Below are 25,140 nucleotides of genomic sequence, written 5' to 3'. Positions count from 1 at the left end.
CCCTTGGCTTACAATAAAGGATACGTGGGCGAACTTTCATTTGGAGTTACATGCTTGGGAAAGCTTTGCTTTAACTAAGGCATTTTTTTTCTTTCATTGTGAGACCTATATGTAAAAGGATCATGTTATTTTTCATTTGGCCTCATCTTAGTCATTTTTTCCCTCTCAAGCTAAGCAGTAACTTTTTATTCTAATTTGTATTTTCCACGGTTTCCAAGATGAGATACAAATAAACCTGAAATTGAATATACATACCTAAATAGAAAATACCAAAAAACATATTGAAATACAAAACTGTACTTAAGTTGTTGGTGGGGGAGCCATGCCCATGTCATGAACAAGTTCTGGTTAGGGATGGAACTCAAGCCACTCTAATGACAACACCAAATCTTTAACTGCTAGGCTGGAAATCCAAAGTTATACCATTCTTAATATAACCTCAACTCAAAATGTGCAGACCTATTTGAAGATCACAAGTCTTCCAGGAGACACAAAAGACCTCACTAAAATAGGGACACTACTATCTATATCTATGATCAAAAAAGGTCAAACTCTGTAAAGATGTTAATTCTTTTTTTTTTTTTTTTTTGACTTTTGTCGTTTTTAGGGCTGCACCTGCAGCACGTGGAGGTTCCCTGGCTAGGGGTCTAATCGGAGCCATAGCTACTGGTCTACACCACAGACGTAGCAATGTCAAATCCAAGTCACGTCTGTGACCTACACCATAGCTCACGACAACACCAGATCCTTAACCCACTGAGCAAGGCCAGGGATCGAAACCTCAGGCTCATGGTTCCTAGTCGGATTCATTAACCACTGCGCCACGACGGGAACTCCGCAATTAAATTTTTGAAAAACGAAGGACATCTTTTATTTCCAAATATTAACATACTAAAAAGTCACAGTAATATAGTCATTATCACTGTCAGCCAATTTAAATAGAACAGAGAATCCGGAAACAACTCCTGGTATACAAAAAGTTGTCATTTTTTTTTAACATTTAAAAAACTTTTTGGCCCTGCCCAAGGCATACAGAAGTTCCTGAGATAGGGACTAAACCTGGCGCCAGAGCCACAGCAGTGACAATGCCGAATCCTTAACTGCTAGGCCACGAGGGAATTCCAAAAAGTTGTCATTTAAATATTAGTGGGGAAAGAAGACTATTTGTATTTGATAAAGGTGGCAGAAAAACTATAACTACTGAGAAAATACTGAGTTAACACTTTAATCCATCTAGAATACATTCTGTTGTGTGAGATAGGGAGAAATCAACAGAACCAAAACCCAAAAACCAAACTTGAAAAAAAGGTAATAGATAAATGGTCTTCTGATCTCAGAATTAAGGCTTAAGTGTTTAGATGCATAAATAACAGAAGCCTAGAGGAAACTGAAATTTTGATAGCCTTAAAATAAAAAAAGAAAAAGAAAACTGGAGTTCCTGTTGTGGTGCAGTGGAAACAATCCAACTAGGAGCCCTGAAGTTGTGGGTTCGATCCCTGGCCTCACTTAGTGGGTTATGGATCCAATGTTGCCATGAGCGGCGGTGTAGGTTACAGATGCAGCTCAGATCTGATGTGGCTGTGGCGTAGGCCAGCAGCTGTAGCTCTGATTAGATCCCTAGTCTGGGAAGCTTCATATGCCATGGGTGTGGCCCTAAAAACCAAAAAAAACCAAACCAAAACAAAAAACCTGTAAAGAAAATGGTCAGCAAAAAAAATATTTGGGAGTTCCCATCATGGCACTGTGGTTAACGAATCTGACTAGGAACCATGAGGCTGCAGGTTCAATCCCTGGCCTCGCTCAGTGGGTTAAGGATCTGGTGGTGCTGTGATCTGTGGTGTAGGTCGAAGACTTGGCTCAGATCCCATGTTGCTGTGGCTGTGGCGTAGGCCAGCGGCTATAGCTTCGATTAGACCTCTAGCCTGGGAACCTCCATATGCCACAGGTGTGGCCTTAGAAAAGACAAAAAGACAAAAAAACAATTTGCATTTGCAGTTCCTGTTGTGGCTCAGTGGTTAAAAATCGACTAGCATCCATGAAAATGCGGGTCTAATCCCTGGCCTCGCTGAGTAGGTTAAAGGATCTGGTGTTGAAGTTGCTATGAGCTGTGGCAAACACGGCTAGGATCTAGTGTGGCTATGGCATCAGCCAGCAGCTGCAGCGCTGATTCAACCCCTAGATTCAACCCCTAGCCTGGGAATTTCCATATGCTATAGGTTCGGCCCTTAAAAAAAAAGACTCCAGCATATGTCAAAGGATTAACATCCTTATTATATAACTAAAAAATTTGTAAGAAAAAGACAAAAAAACAAAAGAGAAAGCTGGGGAAAGGACACAAACAGATGACTCAAAGAAATACAAGTAGCAGATGAATTAGGAAAAAAAAATCAAATTTCCTAAACACTAAGAGAAATACAAATTAAAATAATGTGACAGGAGTTCCTGATGTCATGCAGTGGGTTAAGATCTGGTATTGTCTCTGTGGCAGCTTGGGTCACTGCTGAGGTGTGGGTTTGATCCCTGGCCCAGCACAGCGGTGTAAGGATCTAGAGTTGCTGCAGGTATGGTGTAGGTTGAAGCCGAGGCTCCGAACTCACAGATACAAAGAACAATTTAGTGGCTCCCAGAGAGGAGATGAGTTGGGGGTGGGGAAAAGACGTGAAGGGGACTAAGAGGTACAAACTACCAGTTATAAAAGAGATGTTACAGAAGTTCCCGTCGTGGCGCAGTGGTTAACGAATCCAACTGGGAACCATGAGGTTGCGGGTTCGGTTCCTGCCCTTGCTCAGTGGATTAACAATCCAGCGTTGCTGTGAGCTATGGTGTAGGTTGCAGACGTGGCTTGGATCCCGCGTTGCTGTGGCTCTGGCGTAGGCTGGTGGCTACGGCTTCCATTAGACCCCTAGCATGGGAACCTCCATATGCCTCGGGAGTGGCCCTAGAAAAGGCAAAAAGACCAAAAAAAAAAAAAAAAAAAAAAGATGTTACAGGGAGTTCCCTGGTGATCTACTGGTTAGGGCTCAGCACTTTCACCGCTGGTCTGGGAACTAAAATCCCACATAAAATGCCACTGCATGCTGTGGCAAAAAGTTTTAGGGAACAGAGTAAAAAATATTAACTTTTGTATGGTGTGCAGTCTATAAAAATATCAGATCACTATGTTCTACACCTGAAAGTAATACTGTAAGTGAACTATACTTCATTTTAAAAGTCAACAAAAATGATACAAATCAAGAATTTTAAAATATTCGAATTGTGATCCAGTAATTCCATTTCAGACTTTATGCCCAGAAATTATCATAACTGAACACCAACATTACAAAGATATTATTAATCAGTAAATAATTATAAACACCTAAAAGTACAATCACAGGGGAATAGTTAAACTTGGTAAATGATGACACATTTACAAAACATTATGCAGATATTCGAAGTTCCCGTCATGGTGCAGTGGTTAACGAATCTGACTAGGAACCATGAGGTTGCAGGTTTGATCCCTGGCCTTGCTCAGTGGGTTAAGGATCTGGCGTTGGCGTGAACTGTGGTGTAGGTTACAGACACGGCTTGGATCCCGAGTTGCTGTGGCTCTGGCATAGGCCGGTGGCTATAGCTCCGATTCGACCCCTAGCCTGGGAACTTCCATATGCTGCAGGTGCGGCCTTAGAAAAGACAAAAGACCAAATAAATAAATAAATATATACATATATATAAAATGTAGATATTAAAACTCATGTTTTAGAGTTCCCATGAAGTGCAGTGGGTTAAAGATCTGGTGCTACCACCACAATGGTCCAGGAATTTCCACATGCTACAGGTGCAGCAAAAAACAAAAATGTTTTAATTTAAAAGGGGGCAGGGGGCAGGAGAAACAGAATGGAACAGTCATTAAAAGCTTAGGCTCTCTAGCCAGAGACCTGTATTCCAAATCTGGTTCTTCTATTTATACACAGAGCAATGTGACCTGAAGTGAGATACGCTACGCTTTTGCGCCTCAGTTTCCTTCTCTATGAAAGAGAGATAATGGTGTCCACTTCATTGGCCATCACAGAGATTAAGTAAAATAACGTATGCAGGGCCTGGCTACTACATTCCTCTGTATTCTTAGAGATCATCCCAGAAGGCAATGAATACATGTTAGCTGAATATATTACCTTTCAGTTTCTTATAATTCTTCTCTTTTTTTTCCCTTTTCATAGCCACACCCGAGGCATATGGAAGTTCCTGGGCTAGGGGCCGAACTGGAGCTGCAGCTGCGGGCCTACACCACAGCCATGGTAATGCCAGCTCCTTAACCCACTGAGCAAGGCCAGGGACAGACCTCACAGACACTATGTTGGGTTCTTAACCTGTTGAGCCACAATGGGAACTTCAGTTTCTTATAATTCTTTTTTTTTTTTTTTTTTTTTTGTCTTTTGTCTTTTGTTGTTGTTGTTGTTGCTATTTCTTGGGCCGCTCCCTCGGCATATGGAGGTTCCCAGGCTAGGGGTTGAATCGGAGCTGTAGCCACCGGCCTACGCCAGAGCCACAGCAATGCGGGATCCAAGCCGCGTCTGCAACCTACACCACAGCTCACGGCAACGCCGGATCGTTAACCCACTGAGAAAGGGCAGGGACCGAACCTGCAACCTCATGGTTCGTAGTCGGATTCGTTAACCACTGCGCCACGACGGGAACTCCAGTTTCTTATAATTCTAATCATAAACTTCTGATAAAATTTCCCCACAAAAATGACTTAACTGTTTTCTTTTTTTGCTTTTTAGGGCCACATTTGTGACATATGGATGTTCCCAGGCAAGGGGTTGAATCAGAGCTACAGCTAATGGTCTACACCACAGCAACAGTAATACAGCATCCAAGTTGTGTCTGTGACCTATAACACGGCTCACAGCAATGCTGAATCCCTAACCCAATGATCGAAGCCAGGGACTGAACCTGCATCCTCATGGATACTAGCTGGGTTTGTAACCCACTGAGCCACAATGGGAACTCCAAAATGACTTATCTGATAAACTACCAAGTATCTTTAGAATGAAGGTAGCAACCAGTTGACAGAATCTGGTAACTGACCAAATCCAGGAATGAAAGAGAAATAGAGCCAAAAAGAACCTCCCAGGCTGGTCTCTTTTACTAGTCTGCCAGAGCAAATCTCCCTGAAATGAGGCGCAAAAACTCATGATGGTTGAGGGTTACTGAATAAACGTCAAACTTTTTGGCTTTGCTCCCAGAGTTCTGTATGCTTTGTTACCATTCTTTCCACCCATCCAATCTCGCCTTTGGCGCATGTTCCACACAAGTGCCTACTGTCTTGTTCCCTCCAGGTCAAATCATCCTCTATTCAAAGGCTTTTCAACTTTGATCAGTGCAGACTGACCTCAACACTACTTGTTTTGTTTTTGTTATTTTCTTTATTTGTTTGTAATATACTGTTTAATGTACCTGTCTTTCCCCCAATTGACTATTAGCTTGTTAAGGGCTTGTTATGCCTTTCACTTCTGTATCCTCTATAGCAATGAACACAAAAACAGTGTTAGGAAAGCAGTAGACATTCGATATTGTTGCCATTACCATACAAAACATGTATAAATGGCCCTTCCACATGATAAAAATAAGAAGAGAACAGGGAAAAATAAACACTGTATGATAACTGGAAGCTTAACTAAATGAATTTATTTACTTTATTGCTATGTTTGTATCATTACTCAGAGAAAAATTAAAAATCCTAACAAGGAGTTCCCGTCGTGGCGCAGTGGTTAACGAATCCGACTAGGAACCATGAGGTTGCGGGTTCGGTCCCTGCCCTTGCTCAGTGGGTTAACGATCCGGCGTTGCCGTGAGCTGTGGTGTAGGTTGCAGACGCGGCTCGGATCCCGCATTGCTGTGGCTCTGGCGTAGGCTGGTGGCTATGGCTCTGATTCGACCCCTAGCCTGGGAAACCTCCACATGCCGCAAGGGCGGCCCAAGAAATAGCAAAAAAAAAAAAAAAAAAAAAACAAAAAAAAAAAAAATCCTAACAACACAATTATAGGTGTAGATTTTAAAAACTTTGCCACAAAAATAAAAGCTAATTGTGAATACAATATTTTATGAATATGTTAAGACTCAGTAATTTATGGAATCTCCTCACAGCTCAGTAGGTTAAGGATTCAGTGTTGTCACTGCTGTGACTTGGGTTCAAACCCTGGCCTGGTAATGTCTGCATGTCATGCCCACCCCCTCCCAAAAAAAGACTCAGTAATTTATCACCTGATTATGTGGCAATGCAGCAAATGTGTCAGGTTGTTTCTGAATGGAAAACAACCAAAATAACCTTTCACACTCACCACTACTAAGTTTAGATATTTGCAGAGACTGGTTATTATAAAATATACATGTACTGAGAATATAACACATGTGCACTGAGGAGTTCCCTGGTGGCTCAACCAATTAGGGATCTGGCATTGTCACTCCTGTAGCTCAGGTTCAATCCCTGGCCTGGTAACTTTTGAATGTGGTGGCAAAACAAAAACAAAAACAAACAAAAAACCCCACAACAACCAAACCAACCCAAAAATAAAAACCGCCCCACAACAACCAAAAAAACCCAAACACCTATGTACACTAAGACAACAGAGAAAAGGATGAATTCTCATAGCACCCCCCCGCCACTTTTTTCAGCCATGCCTGTGGCATATGGAAGTTCTCAGGCAATGATCAAATCCAAGCCTTGGCTATAACCTATGCCACATCTGGGCCAGGGATCAAACCTGTGCCACCCCTGAGACAATACCTGATCCCCAACCCACTGCACCAAAGCAGAAACTCCCAGAAATCTGTTTAATAAATAAAATCACCAAAACTTTGGTTTTTTTTGGCCACGTTCTCAGCATGCAGAACTTTCTGGGGCCAGGGACTGAACTTGCACCACAGCAGTGACCAGAGCCATAGAAGAACAATGCCAAATCCTTAACCTGCTGAGCCAACAAGGAACTCTCAAAACTTCTTGTTTAATATGCTGTACTCTACAAGTGACAGCTGAAAGCCCTAACTTATTTCCTGGAGCAAATAAGATCATCTAGGAAGTTCCCCTGTTGCACATCAGATTAAGGATCCAGTGTTGCTGTAGCTGTGGTGAAGGCTTCAAATGCAGCTCGGGTCGATCCCTGGCCTGAGAATTTCCACATTTTTATTACAGCTGATTTACAATGTGATGCCAATTTCTGCTGTACAGCACAGTGACCCAGTCATATACACATATACATTCCTTTTGCTATCTTCCACTATGGTCCATCCCAAGAGATTAGATACATTTCCCTGTGCTATATGTAGGAGGATCTCATTGTTTATCCATTCCAAATGTAATGTCTGCATCTACTAACCCCACACCCCATCCCACTCCTTCCCCCCTCCCCCTTGGCAACCACAAGTCTGTTCTCCATACCTGAGTTTGTTTCTGTTCTGTTGATAGGTTCATATGTGTCATATTTTAGATTCCACATATAAGTGATAACATATGGTACTCAGCATTCTCTTTCTGACTTACTTCACTTATGAGAATCTCTACTTGTACCCATGTTATGCAAATGGCATTATTCCATTCCTTTTTACGGCTGAATAGTATTCCATTGTATATCTACACACACCCCCACTGCCTTTTCTGGCTACCCTGCAGCATATGGAGTTCCTGGCCAAGGAACAGATCCGAGATGCAGCTGTGACCTTTGCTGCAGCTGCAGCAACACCACACTGGATCTTTTAACCCCCTGCGACATGCCAGGGATTTATCATGCATCCTGGTGCTGCACAGACGGTGCACATCCCTTTGTGCCACAGCAGGAACTCCAATGTACTACATCTTAATCTACTTTCTAGATCTTTAAATTAGAAGAATGTTTTTTACCCAGGAGGCTATAAAATACTATTCCAATATTCTGACTGCAGAGGAAATTAAACACCATTATGACAAGGGGAAAAAAAGCAATTACAAATAAGCAATCAACTTCTCCTGAGAATGAAAGGAAAAGTTGACTTTCATTAGATGTAGAACACTAGCCAAAAGTAACAAAAACTATCCATTCTTCTGGAACAAAAATTAGGTTTAAAAGTCAAAAAAGAGTTCCCGTCATGGCTCAGTGGTAATAAACCCAACTAGTATCTATGAAGATGCAGGTTCAATCCCTGGTCTCACTCAGTGGGTTAAGGATCCGGCATTGCCATAAGCTGTGGTGTAGGTTGTAGACATGGCTTGGATCTGGTGTTGCTGTGGCTGTGGTATAGGCTGGCAGCTGCAGCTCCAATTTGACCCCTAGCCTGGGAACTTCCTTATGCCATGAGTGTGGCCCTAAAAAGCAAAAAAAGAAAAAAAAAGAAAAAAAACAAGGGTGGAGAAGAGCTGGGTGCAAAGGATGACTCAGACTCAGAAGCAGAAAAATATTAGCGACCATTTATTTCAGGGTGATTGGAAGCAGGAGCGGTCTTTATCTAAAGTAGCATTCACCTACTCACACGTACACCTTTCTCTTGCCTGTTTTATGACTTTCTTTTGCTTTTTAGGGCCACACTAAACCTGCGGCATATGTAAGTTCCCAGGCTAGGGGTCAAATCAGAGCTGTAGCTGCCAGCCTTTACCACAGCCACAGCAACTCAGGATGCAAGCTCCATCTGCTACTTACACCACAGCTCAGGGCAATGTCGGATCCTTGACCCACTGAGCGAGGCCAAGATTGATCCCATGTCCTCAAGGGTGCCAGTCAGATTCGTTTCTGCCTTGCTACAACAGGAACGCCTGTCATTAAATTTTTTTTTTTTTTTTTTTGCTTTTTATGGCCACACCAGTGGTAGATGGAGGGTCCCAGGCTAGGGGTCAAATCAGAGCTACAGCTGCTGGTCTATACCCACAGCCACAGCAACGCAGGATCCGAGCTGTATCTGTGAACTACACCTCAGCTCATGGCAATGCTGGATCCGTGAACCAATGAGCAAGGCCAGGATAGAACCTGCGTCCTCATGGTTACTAGCTGAATTCATTTCCATTGCGCCAAAGGGGGAACTCCATGTCATTAACTTTTAAAAGAGCAGTTGGGACATTTAGAGGGTGGGAAGAGAAGTTAAGAGAGAAATAAAATGCTATCTCTTAAGTTTAAAAATTCTATTTAAAGAAAGCTTTGAACCTAAGAAATAACATATATACTAATAAAATATTTGCAATGGCAACAGTGAAACAACTATAGAAGTGAAAGGTTTTTGCTACAAAGAATGAGAAATGCTAAACCAATAATAATTCTTTTATTTTTTATTATTATTATTTTTTTTTTGTCTTTTTGCCTTTTCTAGGGCCACTCTCGCAGCATACGGAGATTCCCAGGCTAAGGGTCTAATCGGAGCTATAGCTGCTGGTCTATGCCAGAGCCGCAGCAACGCCAGATCTGAGCCGTGTCATGGCAACACCGGATCCTTTAACCCACTGAGCGAGGCCAGGGATCAAACCCGAAACCTCATGGTTTCTAGTCGAATTCGTTAACCACTGCACCACAATGGGAACTCCTAAACCAATAATAATTCCTTTAGCAAAAGGCACCTGATGTTGAGTACACAGAGGCGAATCTTAACTACTTGAAAAAAAGTCCATGGAATTCCCATTGTGGCTCAGTAAGTTAAGAACTCACTTAGTATCCACGAGGATGCAGATTCTATCCGTGGCCCTGCTCGGTCGCTTAAGGAGCTGGTGTTGCCATGAGCTGTGGTGTAGGTCACAGACGTGGCTCAAATCTGGCACTGATGTGACTGTGTTATAGGCTGGCAGCTGTAGCTCTGATTCGACCCCTATTCTGAAACTTCCATATTCTGCAGGTATGGCCCTAAACACACACACACAAAATGAAAGAAAAAGAAAAAAAGTCCTACTACATACGGCTTTTCAGGGAATTCCTCATCTTACAGGGAGACAGAACAAATAGGAGCTATATAGTTTTGTGAGTGCTCTAAAAAAGGTTAACACATACTTCCTCCCACCCTGGCAAAAAGGATGGCTTAAGCTCATGAAGGAGGGCTTCAAGGAGAACTGCAAGAGCTGGAACTTAAAGGATCAAACTACAACAGAGAGAAACATTCTAGGAAAGGAAACAAGTATGTGGGAAAAACCTAAATATGTATGTGGATTTAGTCAAACCTTTTGTGCCAAAAATTTCAAGTGGAACTGTACTAAACTATTTCAAATTTATTACTGTCACCTGGTTTCATAGGTCATGTTGTAGCACCTCTTTAAGGGTAGCCTGTTTATTTCACTTACTAAATACATGAAAGAAAAGACAGCTTATCTGGGTAGTCAACATCCTAGTACCACAGTACCGACAGGAGGCTGCCTCCCAAGCACATGCTATCCATCTCTGCTTTCTACAGCCTGAATGACACTTCTGCTGGCATACAACAACCTAATGCCTCATTTCTCCTTGTTTTCCCAAGGATGACAAAGTGCAGGAACCACTAGGTCCCTCCTTGCCCTGCTCCAGGCCCACATCCCTGAATGTGGTTCAGAATTAAGACTGTCCTTAGAGCAGTCTTACAGTCTTTCAACACTGGAAATGAGAAAGGCTAGGGATCTAAGGCAAGTCTATCACCTTGAATAAACAATTATTATAAAAAGGAATAAATTACACAGCACGATGTAAAATGTAGAGAACATCTAACAAGCACATCTATGGATCTGTAGGCAAGTTCTACCTGAGCAGTGGTTCCCAAACCTGGGTGATATAAGAATCACCTAGTAAGCTTTAAAATGCATAGATCCCAGGGATTTTGATTCAGTAGGTCTGGGGTGGGAGACACCGTATTTCAAAAGGTCCTCAGGTAATTATGATATAATGTCTGCCAATGATTATTTTTGAAGTGACTGACCTAGAATACAATAGCTATGCACCCTAAATGCAGGTCTACATAAATCAAAGCTACTCAAATATCCAGTTTTCTATTAGAATTGTTGATTCATTGTTTAGAACAAAGGACTGTTTTGTTTATTTGGATTTAAAAAAAAAAAAACCTACCTCAAAACTAATACAACTCTCATATAAACAATAATGGAATGTATGACTCAAGAAGGAAGTCCTAAAATTTCATCTCTCTCATGGTTAGCATCAATATCAAAAGATGTCTCTAGATGGTAAGGACAAGCTCAACACAGGACCAATGGAAAAAAAAAAAAGAGAAATAAGACATACAAATCAGAGTGAACTCGTGCTTTTGCAGTATATCTCAGTGACCATGTGGCCACTATTCTATGGTCTCTATAACCCAATATTCACTCATGAATGCTACTTAGTGGAACCAAGACGATTTTCATTTGGTAAATGTAGTCTCCTATAAGGTCAAGGTTAAATTAGAAGCTAACAGCTTAACGGAGTTCCTGTCGTGGTGCAGTGGAAACAAATCCGACTAGGAACCACGAGGTTGGCTGGTTTGATCCCTGGCCTTGCTCAGTGGGTTAAGGATCCAGCTTAATTATAAAACAGGAACAGACTCACAAATTTCAAAAGCAAACTTACGATTACCCAAGTGGAAAGGTGGTGGGGGAGGAATAAATCAGGAGTCTGGGATTAACATAAACACACCACTATATATAAAACAGATAAGCAGCAAGAACCTACTGTATAGCACAGGAAACTGTACTCAATATTCTGTAATAATCTATATGGGAAAAGAATCTGAAAAAGAATGGATATATGTATAAGTAAATCACTTTGCTGTAAACCTGAAACTAACACCGTAAAGCAACTATACTCCAACATAAAATAAAAATTTAGAAGCTTCTGTCAGGGATCAGTGGTAATGAACCAGTAACTACTAGGATCCATGAGGCCACAGGTTCAATCCTCGGCCTTACTCAGTGGGTTAAGGACTTGGCGATGCTATGAGCTGTGGTGTAAGTTGCAGACAAGGCTCAGATCCCATGTTGCTATGGCTGTGGTACAGGCTGGCAGCTGCGGCTCTGAATCGATGCCTAACCTGGGAATGTCCATATGCTGGAGGTGCGGCCCTAAAAAGACAGACAAACAAAATTTTTAAAAAGAAACTAATAGGAGTTCCTGTTGTGGTGCAACAGGATTAACAGCATCTTGGGAACCCTAGGATGCAAGTTCGATCCCCAGCCCAGCACAGTGGGCTAAGATCCAGCATTGCTACAGCCACAGCTTAGATAGAAACTGCGACTTGGTTCTGATCCCTGGCCCAGGAACTCCATGTGCCACAGAGTGGCCAAAACAAAACAAAACAAAATAACAGCTTAAATTCAACAATTCACACCTGTACCAAAGGCAATAGCAATAGTAATAATAAATGGCAATATAACGTCTCTTTGAACAAAGATAAAGAAATGCTTATATTAAAAAAATACAGTAAAATATCTTTAGTGAGGAATAGTATAGCATTAAAGGTGAATAACAGTTAAAGTGTCATTCAACAGAACAAAAGAAATCTAAAAAACAAAAAGGATATACATACAGCAGAACACAGATAAATTTAAACAAAAGAACCAAAATGCTACTTTGAAGTAATATAAGGTTTTTTTAATTTTTTTTATTTTTAGGGCCACCCCCATGGCATATGGAGGTTCCCAGGCTAGGGGTCTAATCAGAGCTACAGCTGCTGGCCTATACCACAGCCACAGCAATGCCAGATCTGAGCCGTGTCTGCAACCTACATGACAGCTCATGGCAATTTCAGATCCTTAACCCACTGAGCGAGGCCAGGGATCGAAACTGCAACCTCATGGTTCCTGGTTGGATTCGTCCTGCTGTACCACAATGGGAACTCCTAATATGAGATTATAAACACAAATAATATGTCAACTTGATTATTCCTGAGAAATACGGAAACAAAGAGAGGAGAAAAAGAAATTCAGATAAAAGCTTAGTCAAGAAGTTGGGAAGAGGAGTTCCCGTTGTGGCTCAGTGGTTAACGAATCTGACTAGGAACCATGAGGTTGCAGGTTTGATCCCTGTCCTTGCTCAGTGGGTTAAGGATCTGACGTCACCGAGAGCTGTGGTGTAGGTTACAGACACGGCTTGGTTCCCATATTGCTGTGGCTCTAGTGTAGGCTGGCAGCAACAGTTCCAATTAGACCCCTAGCCTAGGAACCTCCATATGCCATGGGATCGGCCCAAGAAATGGCAAAAAAAAAAAAAAAAAAAAAAAAAAAAAAAAAAAAAAAAATCCAACCGTAGTGGCTTGGGTCTCTGCAAAGGCGTTGGTTTAATCCCCAGCCCAGCACAGTGGGTTAACCACAGCTGTGGCTCAGATTCAATCCCTGGCCTAGGAACTCCATATGCCATGGAGAGGCCAATAAAAAAAAAAGAAGTTTGGAGTTCACTTTGTGGCAAAGTGGAAATGAATCCAACTAGAATCCACAAGGATGCAGGTTCGATCCCTGGCCTTGCTCCATGGGTTGGGGATCCAGCATTGCCATGAGCTGTGGCATAGGTTGCGATGGCTTTGGTGTAGGCTGGCAGCTCCGATTCAACCCCTAGCCTGGGAACCTCCATATGCCACGGGTACGGCCCTAAAAAGCAGGAAAAAAAAAAAATATTCTTTTAAAGAAACGGTCTGGAGTTGCCACAGCTCGGATTCAATCCCTGGCCCGGTAATTTCCATATGCTGTGTGGCCATAAAAATACAAAAGATTGTGAATATAAAAGACACCTCAAAATCTATGCACTCAAATTTACTATTAACTTGGCTTTCATTCAAAGTCAATTTACTCTTATTTTAGAAATAATTCAAACAATGGGGAATAAGAGGAGAAATGAAGGATTAAAGGCAAAAAGAAACAATTAAGAATAGGTTAAAAGTTTAACATTCACCAAGAAGGAAATACGTTCCTAGTAATCTGAAGTAACATAGGTATCTAACAAGGAAAATGTTCTTAACATATAACATAAAAAAAGGTCACAAAAAGGAGTTCCCGTCGTGGCGCAGTGGTTAACGAATCCGACTAGGAACCATGAGGTTGCGGGTACGGTCCCTGCCCTTGCTCAGTGGGTTAACGATCCGGCGTTGCCGTGAGCTGTGGCGTAGGTTGCAGACGCGGCTCGGAGCCCGCGTGGCTGTGGCTCTGGCGTAGGCCGGTGGCTACAGCTCCGATTCAACCCCTAGCCTGGGAACCTCCATATGCCGCGGGAGCGGCCCAAGAAATAGCAACAATAACAACAACAACAACAACAACAACAACAAAAAAGACAAAAGACAAAAGACAAAAAAAAAAAAAAAAAGGTCACAAAAGAAGGTGATGAATAGGATTTCAGCTTAGTTTAACAAAACAACAACAGAACTTGACAAAAAGCAATTCTGGTGAGATCCCCTTCCTTAAGTCAGGCTGACATTACATCTTGCCTGGCCAAGTGCAATGGCCTCCTACCTAGTTACCCCACTTTCCTTTTTGCTCTCTTACCATCTATTTTTCACAGTGGCCACAGGTTTCTAAAATATAAATTCATTATCAGCAAGGAGACATCCCTTCTGAAACCTCCCACAGGAAACTCTTAGGCTAAGATCTAAACTCTTTCACCCACCCTACAGGGTCCTTCAGGGCCCTATCAGCAGATCTGCATCCAACATTTTACACTCTGCTCTAAGCGTATAGAATTGCTTTCAGTATCCAGAACATTCTAGGTTTCTCTTCTCCTGCCTCTAGGCCTTTGTACATGCCACCCCCTCTTCTAGGAATGTATAAGCAATTCAACTTCTATGAATTTATCCTATAAGTACAATTGTACATGTGCCCAAAGAGCTATACACAAAGATATCTACTAGAGCATCTTTATCTAACAGTGAAAGATTGAAAACAATTCAAATGTCCAGAACAATGTGTACAGTATGCTGCCATTTCGTTTTTGTTTTTTTTAAAAGATATATAAACACATTTACACATATGTAGAATTTTCTCTGGAAGGATATGTGAGAAATTGATAATATTTATTATCTCTATGGAAGAAAACTGAGGGATCAGAGGCGGGCGGAAGTTATTTTCACTATTATCATTTCATACTGTTTGAAATATTTCTTCTCGCTTGTATCTAATGCCTGTATCTAATGCGGTAGTCAGAATATTTATATAACATAGTTACATTTTGTTTTAAAAAATGTATCACATGTACATGACCATTCACAAAAGTGGAGGAAAAAAACCCAAAGGAAACACTATAAACTATCAGTAGTGTTTCCCTTTGGGGAAAGTAGAAGGGTCCTTAGGTTCTAACGTGTAATTCTACAATCAGAGTCTACCGAAGAATAAAACTAAACATTATTTGAATGATACAAAAAACAACAACAACAACAAAAAAACCAAATGTAAGTGAGGAAACTTTCAAGAACTGCCTCTGCAACCTCAATTCTCTCTAACACTTGGGCAGATACATGGCTGCCAGCACCCTCCTGCCTGCACTACTGCAACTGTTTCAACAAGGCTCTTGAATCCAGCTTCAGGGCCAGAATAAACTAGGCAAAAACTACTTGTATTATTTCATTGTATTTATTAGAAAGCTTCAGTACAACTTCCTACTGTATTGGATTCCTTTTTCCCTTTAAAAATTACATAAGGATGGAGTTCCCGTCGTGGCGCAGTGGTTAACGAATCCAACTAGGAACCATGAGGTTGCGGGTTTGGTCCCTGCCCTTGCTCAGTGGGTTAAGGATCTGACGTTGCCGAGAGCTGTGGTGTAGGTCGCAGACTCGGCTGGGATCCTGAGTTGCTGTGGCTCTGGCGTAGGCTGGCGGCTACAGCTCCGATTCGACCCCTAGCCTGGGAACCTCCATATGCCGAGGGAGCGGCCCAAGAAATAGCAAAAAAAGACAAAAAAAAAAAAAACAAAACAAAAACCTTACATAAGGAGTTCCCTCCTGGCTCAGTGGTTGACAAACCTGACTAGGATCCACGAGGATGTGGGTTTGATCCCTGGCCTCGCTCAGTGGGGAAGGATCCAGCACTGCTGTGAGCTGTGGTGTAGGTCACAGGCATGGCTCAGATCCTGCACTGCTGTAGCCAGCAGCTGTAGCTCCAATTTGACCCCAACCTGAGAACTTCCATATGCCAAGAGTGTGGCCCTAAAAAAACCAAAAAAAATAAAAAAAATAAAAATTATATAATATAGTCAATAGGAGAAAATGCAGATAAGCAAGAAAATAAAATTATCACAGAAATATGATGATTTATATCCACAGTCCCTCTGCCTTTACTCTCTCTCTCTCTCTTTTTTTTTTTTTTTTTTTTTTGCTATTTCTTGGGCCCCTCCCGCGGCATATGGAGGTTCCCAGGCTAGGGGTCGAATCGGAGCTGTAGCCGCCAGCCTACGCCAGAGCCACAGCAACTCGGGATCCGAGCCGCGTCTGCAACCTACACCACAGCTCACGGCAACGCCGGATCGTTAACCCACTGAGCAAGGGCAGGGATCAAACCCGCAACCTCATGGTTCCTAGTCGGATTTGTTAACCACTGCGCCACGACAGGAACTCCTGCCTTTACTCTCAATGAGAGATCACACTGTGCATACTATGTGATGATCTGCTTTCTTCATTCAGTGTCTCAAATCTCTCTCCATTTCAACATATTTCTTTTTTTTTGTCTTTCGTCTTTTTGTTGTTGTTGCTATTTCTTGGGCCGCTCCCACGGCATATGGAGGTTCCCAGGCTAGGGGTTGAATCGGAGCTGTAGCCACCGGCCTACGCCAGAGCCACAGCAACGTGGGATCCGAGCCGCGTCTGCAACCTACGCCACAGCTCACGGCAACGCCGGATCATTAACCCACTGAGCAAGGGGTAGGGACCGAACCCGCAACCTCATGGTTCCTAGTTGGATTCGTTAACCACTGCGCCACGACGGGAACTCCTATTTCTATATATAATAAAATGGTGGCATGACATTCTATTACAGCTGTCCCTCAGTATCTGCAGGATATTGGTTCCAGGACCCACTTCCCTACCCTGGTCAGACACCCAAATCCATGGATACTCAAGTCCTTTATATAAAATGGCACAGTATAGTTGTTCCTCTTTATTGCAGTTGGCTGAATCTGCAGATACAGAGGACTGTCTGTATGCAGATGTATCCTAATTTAATTAGTCCCCTATTGTTGAATATTGTTACTCCCAAATCTTGATAATTCTGAGGCAAAAAACTGGTTGCATTATAAAACTAGAGAACCAGGAAAAGTCACCCCAAGCCTAACTACCCTTATACTACTTCTGCCTTTACTCTCTCTCTTTTTTTTTTTTTTGACTAGTGGTTTTTTTTTTTTTAATTGAAGTATAGTAAATTTACAATGTTAGTTTCAAGTGTACAACAAAGTGACTCAGTTTACACACACACCCACTCTTTTTTGGGTTCTTCTCCCTTATAGGTTATTATAAGATACTGAGCTACACAGTAGATCCTTGTTGGTTATCTATTTTATACATAGTATTCTGTATTTGTTAATCCCAAACTCCTGATTTATACCCCCACTTCCCCTTTGGTAACCATAAGTTTGCTTTCTAATTTTGACTATTTTTTTTTTTTAAGTAGCTGTTGAACATCACTCCCAACTTGGGATTTGATCCTGTTACTTATTCACTCGTCTACTGCTCAAAAGATTTTTTTTCTTTTTGGCTGCACCTGAGGCATATGGAAGTTCCCAGGCCAGGGATCAAAACTGAGCTGCAGCTGTGGCAATGCCAAATCCTTAACCCACTGTACCGGGCCAGGGATGGAACCCATGCCTCTGTAGCAACTTGAGGTGCTACAGTTGGATCTTCAACCAATTGTGGCTTAGCAGGAACTCCTTGACTAATGCTGTGATGTGTACTGATTTAATCTTTTTCCTAGGCATTCATTCTTTCAAACAAGTACTTACTAAGCTCTTGCTATATGCCAGGTTACTGTTTGCGTTTTTCTTTGCTTTTCTTCCATAACAATTTTTTGTATCATATTTTATTATTTTCTTCCAGTTTTATTTAGATATAATTGACACATAACACCGTTCAAGGTGTACAGCATAATGATGTGACCTATATCATGAAATATTTACCAAAGTTTAGTGAACATCCATCATTTCACATAGATACAAAATTAAATAGAAAACATTTTTTTCATGTGATGAGAACTCTTAGGATTTACTGTTAACTTTCATATATAATATACAGCAATGTCTTATTATATTTATCAAGTTGTACATTATACGCCCAGTACATAATTTTATAATTAGAACTTTGTACCTTTTGACTGCCTTCATCCAATTCCCTGCCTACCCGATCCCCTAATCACGTACTAGATTAAAAAACAAACGAAACAAAACAAAAACTTCTCCTAAGCATTCTGCAGGTTAACAGGTTTTTTTGGGGGGGTCTTTTTAGGGCCGCACTTGCAGCATATGGCGGTTCCCAGGCTGGGGGTCGAATTGGAGCTGTTGTTGCTGGCCTACACCAGAGCCACAGCAACGCCAAATCCAAGCCTCATCTGCAACCTACACCACAGCTCACGGCAATGCTGGATTCTTAACCCACTGAGCAAGGCCAGGGATAGAACCTGAAACCTCATGGTTGCTAGTTGGATTTGTTTCCACTGCACCATGACAGGAACTCCCCAACCATATTTTTTTTTACGTAGTGGTTGAACATCGCTACCAATGTGGGATTTGATCCAGTTTACTTATTCATTTGTCTACTTCTCAACAGATTTTCTGATTAATTTCCTGATAAATCCCACTTAAATTTATTTCACTTTTGTACTGTCAAGTGGTCATCACTATTCAACTTAATGCAAAAAATATATACAACAACCATTACTGAAGTCTAAAGATCATCACTTTACCTCAACACAGCACATTATATTTAGTCACAAACATACAGCTGACCCTCAAAGAATGTGGGATTTAGGGGTACCAATCCTCCACACAACTTAAAATCCAAGTCTGCCCTCCATATACACCACACCCTCACCAGGGGATTTAACCAGTGGATTGTGTAGTATCATAGTATTTACTCTGAAAAAAAAAATCTGCATATAAGTGGACCAAAGAGTTCAAGCCCACATTGTTCAAGGGTCAACAGTATCTATCAACTGTATCTATTTCCCCTCAATAATACTTCATTTAGCTGATATAAGCCTCTAATGAGGTAGATACATCATTTTACAATTGAGGAAAAGAAGGCACATGGAAGTTACACTTCATGAATTTGCCCAAGGCCATAGAGCTATTAAGCTGCAGCTAAGCCTTGGTGCCCTAGTAAGATTACAATCAAATTTTAAGCTTCTTTTGCATTTCCAGATAAACCTAGATCAGAGTCTCTCCTCCAGGAAGCCTTCCCAACATCTTTCACTAACTCGTGTAACATCTCTCCCCACAACCTGAACACACTTTTATCAGAGTACCAAAAACAATTATCTAAAGATCTCTTAGCTGATTCAACCCCTAACCAGGGTACTTCCATATGCTGTACGTATGGCCCTTAAAAAAAACAAAAAAAAAAAACAAAAAAAAAAAAAACAAACAAACAAAAAAAACAAACAAACAACCTTTTGCCCTGTATTATACTTAAAACCCTCAGGAAAAGGATCCTTTTCTTTCTTTTTGTTTTTAAGGGCCACACCTGCGGCATATGGAAGTTCCCAGGCTAGGGGTCAAACTGGAGCTGTAGCTGCCAACCACAGACACAGCAATGCCAGATCTGAGCCATGCCTGTGACCTACACCACAGCTCATGGCAACACCGGATCCCTAACCCACTGAGAGCAAGGCCAGGGATCAAATCCTCGACCTCATGGATACTAGTTGGGTTCTTTACCGATGAGCCACAACAGGAACTCCTCTTACTCATTTTGAAATCCCCAGTACCTAATGGCAGCACCTGGCACAAAGGAGAAAGGCCAGTGTTCAAAGTATGCAACAAGCACATTACAAGTTGTTCAATAAAATATTGCCAATATTTAGAGCACATCTAAATACCCAGTTTGATCCAATCACATTTCAGATAGTCGTATTTCAATGTATCTAGAACCAATTAGGTTCAAATATAAAACCTATATTCAAAGAGCATGCATTACCAATATAGAAAATGTGTTTCTTAAGCGCCATTTACCTTAAGAGTAATACTCTAGTAATAATACTTAGAAACTGTGAAACATACAAAACAGTTAAGAACAGATGCTTCTGAATAATTATCTTAGGAGTCACAAGGTCCACAGCTTAGGATTTAGCCATTTTATTGACTCGGACTACTAAACTTTAATGGGGGGGGCGGTGGTAATAAAAATCAGTATACATTGTTAGCTATGCTTGAGTTAATGTGATGTTTTCAAAATTTTGTTTTACGGAATTTAGTTTTTGACTTGATTTTTGTTTCCTCTTTCCTTTTAAATTATAATTTTTATAATTATACAATGGTCTTGATGACTTGGTTTGGTCACCAAGAACTGCCTACCAATATGAGCTCCTATTTATGTTGGGCATGTGTAGGAACATGCACACAAGCAAACAAGCTCCATTGAATACTACAGGGGAGAGGGAGTTTCCTTCATTGCTCAGCGGTTAACGAACGCGACTAGAATCCACAAGGGTGTGGGTTTGATCCCTGGCCTTGCTCAGTGGGTTAAGGATCTGGCATAGCTGTGAGATGTGGGGTAGGTCGAAGATGAGGCTTCGACCTAACACTGCTGTGGCTGTGGCGTAGGCTACCAGCTATAGCTCTGATTCGACCGCTAGCCTGGGAACTTCCATGTGCCGCACATGCGGCCCTAAAAAGCCAAAAAAAAAAAAAAAAAAAAGAAAATTACAGGGGACAAAGTAAGGAGATGGGTGATAGAGTGATAGAGCTGTTATACAGTTGAAAAGTGAAAAGTACTGCTTCTCAAATGTTTTCAGTGTAGTACCCATATAAACAAGGTTTCCCACTCCCAGGCACTCATGATGTCCCATTCTGTTGAAGATCTAAGTTATCTTAGACAATCATACAGAATTCACATTCTGCTCCTTGTATATTTGTTTTAATGTAAAAAAAAAAAAAGTAAAATTACCAGTTAAATTACTTAAATCACCATCACCCTCTCAATAAGCACAAGTGAAGCTCCAAGAAGATGGGTCATATTTATCTTGTGGCTTCAAGTACCCCAGAATCATACACTTTGTACTCTAAGGGTATTCATATCCCAGTTTGAGATCCAGGATCTACACAATTCAACTACTCATAACACTTAAAAGTGACCAAAGTGTTCTTACAATTTCATTCCCTAAACTCTTAAGGCTAATTTTCCCAATGGCTTTTCAAATCAGTGTTCTTTTTTCAGCAGCTCATTAGTATGCACTGTGTCAACACTAAAAGAACCTGCAGGGCACAAATTATTTCTGCAGTGACAAAATACTAGCACATAGATCTTGTCCTCATCTATGGCAGTACCAAGCTGCCCATCTGGAAAATAGATTTGTTTAATGAATCAATTTTTGGTAAACAGATTGAAGAGTAGAACTTTCACTCCTGTTCCCTTCCTCCTCTCTATTTGCTGCAGGCATAGCTTTAAGAAAAATCTTAGTCTTCACTTACATGATTCATTCATGTGAATTTATTTAATCTCAGCATTTATAACTCTTGCCTCTACACTCCTTTCACCATTACACAAGTACAATTAAACTATTTTCACATTTTCTAGAGAATAAGAAAGATGTTCTTTCTGGTATCCTGAAGAGATAACTTTCACACTTATCTATTTTGTAGTTTGAGATCCTGAAGCCTCGTAGAGGCCTGTTTCAAGTTCCCTATACTGCTCATTACATTCCACAGCAAAAATTGTAGGCTAAAGTAAATTTTAAGTGATCCTTTCAAATGTTTTAAAAACAGGAGTTTCCGTCGTGGCGCAGTGGTTAACGAATCCGACTAGGAACCATGAGGTTGCGGGTTCGGTCCCTGCCCTTGCTCAGTGGGTTAATGATCCGGCGTTGCCGTGAGCTGTGGTGTAGGTTGCAGACGCGGCTCGGATCCCGCGTTGCTGTGGCTCTGGCGTAGGCCGGTGGCTACAGCTCGGATTGGACCTCTAGCCTGGGAACCTCCATATGCCGCGGGAGCGGCCCAAGAAATAGCAACAACAAAAAAGACAAAAGACAAAAAAAAAAAAAAAAAAAAAAAAAAAAAAACATTATTTACAGGGTGGGGGGATGCGCTGGGGGTGTGGGATGAAAATACTATGAAACTGGATTGTCATCATTGTACATCTATAAACGTAATAAATTCATTAATTAAAAATAAATAAAAAATAAATAATTTATAATGATCATAACACTGATGGAAACAAATATCAGCTAGATTAAATTAAATTAAGACGTGTGTGCGTGTGCGTATGTTTGGGGCCGCACTCGCAGCATATGGAGGTTCCCAGGCTAGGGGTCGAATCGGAGCTACAGCTGCCTGCCTACACCACAGCCACACCAGATCTGAGCCGAGACTGCAACCCACACCATGGCTCACGGCAATGCCGGATCCTTAACCCACTGAGCGAGGCCAGGGATCAAACCTACAACCTCACAGTTCCCAGTTGGATTCGTTTCCACTGAGCCACAACAGGAACTCCAGTTAAGACAATTTTTATCTAAGATACCAGCTTTCCCAAAAATAGGATTTCACCTGTTCCTCATCAAAATTACAAACTGCCCTTCAAACTGAGCTTTTGAAGTCATTTGCCAAGAGTCAAAATACATCTCAAGGTTTTAAAAGAAAAGCAGCCACCATATCCTGGAGTCTTTCTATGTACATACTCAGAGTAGTACTTAATTGCTTTACATACATTCTCATCAACTCTAAGATTATCCTCCTGAATTAGAATTATTCTCTCACAAATAAGCACTATAGAAATAGAAAGGTTAGGTAACTTGCCTAGCATCACCCAGCTAGTAATGGCAGTGCATGCAGTTTCTTTCTTTGGTTTTGGCTGAGCCTGTAGCAGGCAGAAGTTCTGGAGCTAGGTATCAAACCCACACCACAGCAGTGAAAATGCTGGATCTTTAACCCACTGAGCCACCTGGGAACTCCCATGCAGTGTTTCAAATGGAGTACTTCCTGAATATAAAGCTTGAATGCCTTCAATAACTATCTTGCATCTCCCACACACAAGTATGATCCAGCAAATCTTCCAACCCCAGGAAGGTTTAATTACTCCTATTTTTAAGACCAAGAAATAGAGAGAGTTCCCACTGTGGCACAGTGGGTTAAGAATCTGATTACAGAAGCTCAGGTTGCTGCAGAGGGTTCAAATCCTTAACAGCAGGTTAAAGGATTCGCCCACAGCCACAGCCTGGATTCAATCCCTGGCCCAGAAACTTCCACAAGCCATGGGTGCTACCATTAAAAAAAAGGGGGGGGGGGCAAGAAATAAAAGTAGTATTTACCTCTCCGTGGTTGCAAAGTCAGTTTGAGGAGGGCAAACAGAACTCAGTTCTCAATCCCCTGGTCAGCAATCTGTCCACTACTGCATCTTGTTCTTTGGCCCCAGGTCTGCTACCATTCTAAAAGAGAAGCCCAAATCATTTTATGAACACTAACTACACACAAATATAAATATGAAAAGCAAAATGAGAGCAGGATGAAGACTGATAAAATTAGGAAAGAAACAATATACCTGCTCAAGCCTCATGTTAATAATTAAGCCACCCTGTAAATGTCTACTAAGTCAATGATAAAATATTCACATATTTTTAGACATTAGCTAAATATATAAAGAACTCAAGATTTGTGATTATTGGGAGTTCCCATTGTGGCTCAGTGGTTAACGAACCCCACTAGTATCCATGAGGACTCGGGTTTGATCCCTGGCCTCGCTCAGTGGGTTAAGGGTCCAGCATTGCTGTCAACTGTGTCGTAGGTCACAGACGTGGCTCGAATCCCACGTTGCTGTGGCTGTAGCACAGGCTGGCAGCTGCAGCTCTGATTTGATCCCTAGCCTGGGAACCTCCATATGCCGCCAGTGCAGTCCTAAAAAAAAGAAAAAAAAAACAAAAAACAAAAAACCAACAACAACAAAAAAAATCAAGCCATGCTGTAAATGTCTATTAAGACAATGATAAAATATTCCCATATTTTTAGACATTTGCTAAATACACAAACAACTCAAGACTTGTGATTATTGGGAGTTCCCATTATGGCTCAGTGGAAACGAATCTGACTAGTAAACATCGGGACGCAGGTTCCAATCCTTGCCTTACCCAGTGGCTTAAGGATCCAGTGTTGCTGTGAGCTGTAGTGTAGGGTGCAGATAAGGCTCGGATCTGGCATTGCTGTGGCTGTGGTAGGTTGACAGCTGCAGCTCGGATTTGAACCCTAGCCTGGGAACCTCCATATGCCGCCCATGCGGCCCTCAAACGACCAAAAAAAAAAAAAAAAAAAAAAAAAAAAGATTTGTGATTATTAAAGTAGTATCCCATTAAGATCCTGCAACCAAATAATGGCACATGTATACATATTTAAACTACCAAAAAATTAATTCTTATAGATGCAATAATGGTCCTTTAACAGTTTACTTCCTATCTTCAGCAAACAGTGATTCACTGATTAAGTTACTCTAAACCACAAGTGTCCAAAGATAACTATGGGAGAGCCTTCACTGACTTAAGAAAATCAGTGAAGCACAGCAATGAGATATCTTTTTTAGAGAAATACTGCAAGTATCTTAAGGTCAATTTTCTCTCTAAAATACAAATAAATGAATCATCAAGCTTCAGGCAATGGTACAGTGGAACTTACCTCCATGGCAGGGGATAGCGGAAAGAAACTCCCAGATGAAATGAAAGAGCAAGAGTTTCTAAATAATTTGGCATATGAGATACAGCTAAGAGAGAAGCCATGTCATAATTAACTAAAGTCCACAAAACTAGGCTGATATAATACTTTATCAGATAAAGCTCAAAAAATGTCTTTTTTGGAGTTCCCATGGTGGCCCAGTGGTTAATGAACCCGACTAGCATCCATGAGGACTCGGGTCTGATCCCTGAACTCGCTCAGTGGGTTAAGGATCCAGTGTTGCTGTGAGCTGAGGTGTAGGTTGCAGACACAGCTCAGATCCCGCACTGCTGTGACTGTGGCATAGGCCAGCAGTCACAGCTTTGATTCTACCCCTAGCCTGGAAACTTCCATATGCCACAGGTGCGGCCCTAAAAAGCAAAAAAGA

The 25,140-nt window shown here is 41.5% G+C and overlaps 1 protein-coding gene across 6 annotated transcripts in view; it reads right to left on the bottom strand.

Annotated features, from left to right (window-relative positions):
• CTCF (CCCTC-binding factor (zinc finger protein)) overlaps window positions 1-25,140 on the bottom strand; it is a 73,008-nt gene that overhangs the window by 36,668 nt on the left and 11,200 nt on the right. For all 6 annotated transcript variants that reach the window (XM_021093369.1, XM_021093368.1, XM_021093372.1 and 3 more), the window contains one exon: window positions 23,366-23,482. The gene's annotated coding sequence lies outside the window, so the exon portion shown is untranslated. The remainder of the gene's footprint in view (window positions 1-23,365; window positions 23,483-25,140) is intronic.

The sequence above is a fragment of the Sus scrofa genome, chromosome 6, assembly GCF_000003025.6.
Source record: "Sus scrofa isolate TJ Tabasco breed Duroc chromosome 6, Sscrofa11.1, whole genome shotgun sequence".
NCBI lineage: Eukaryota > Metazoa > Chordata > Mammalia > Artiodactyla > Suidae > Sus > Sus scrofa.
Note: the sequence above shows the minus strand (reverse complement) of the source record. Positions and strands in the feature narration are given on the sequence as shown.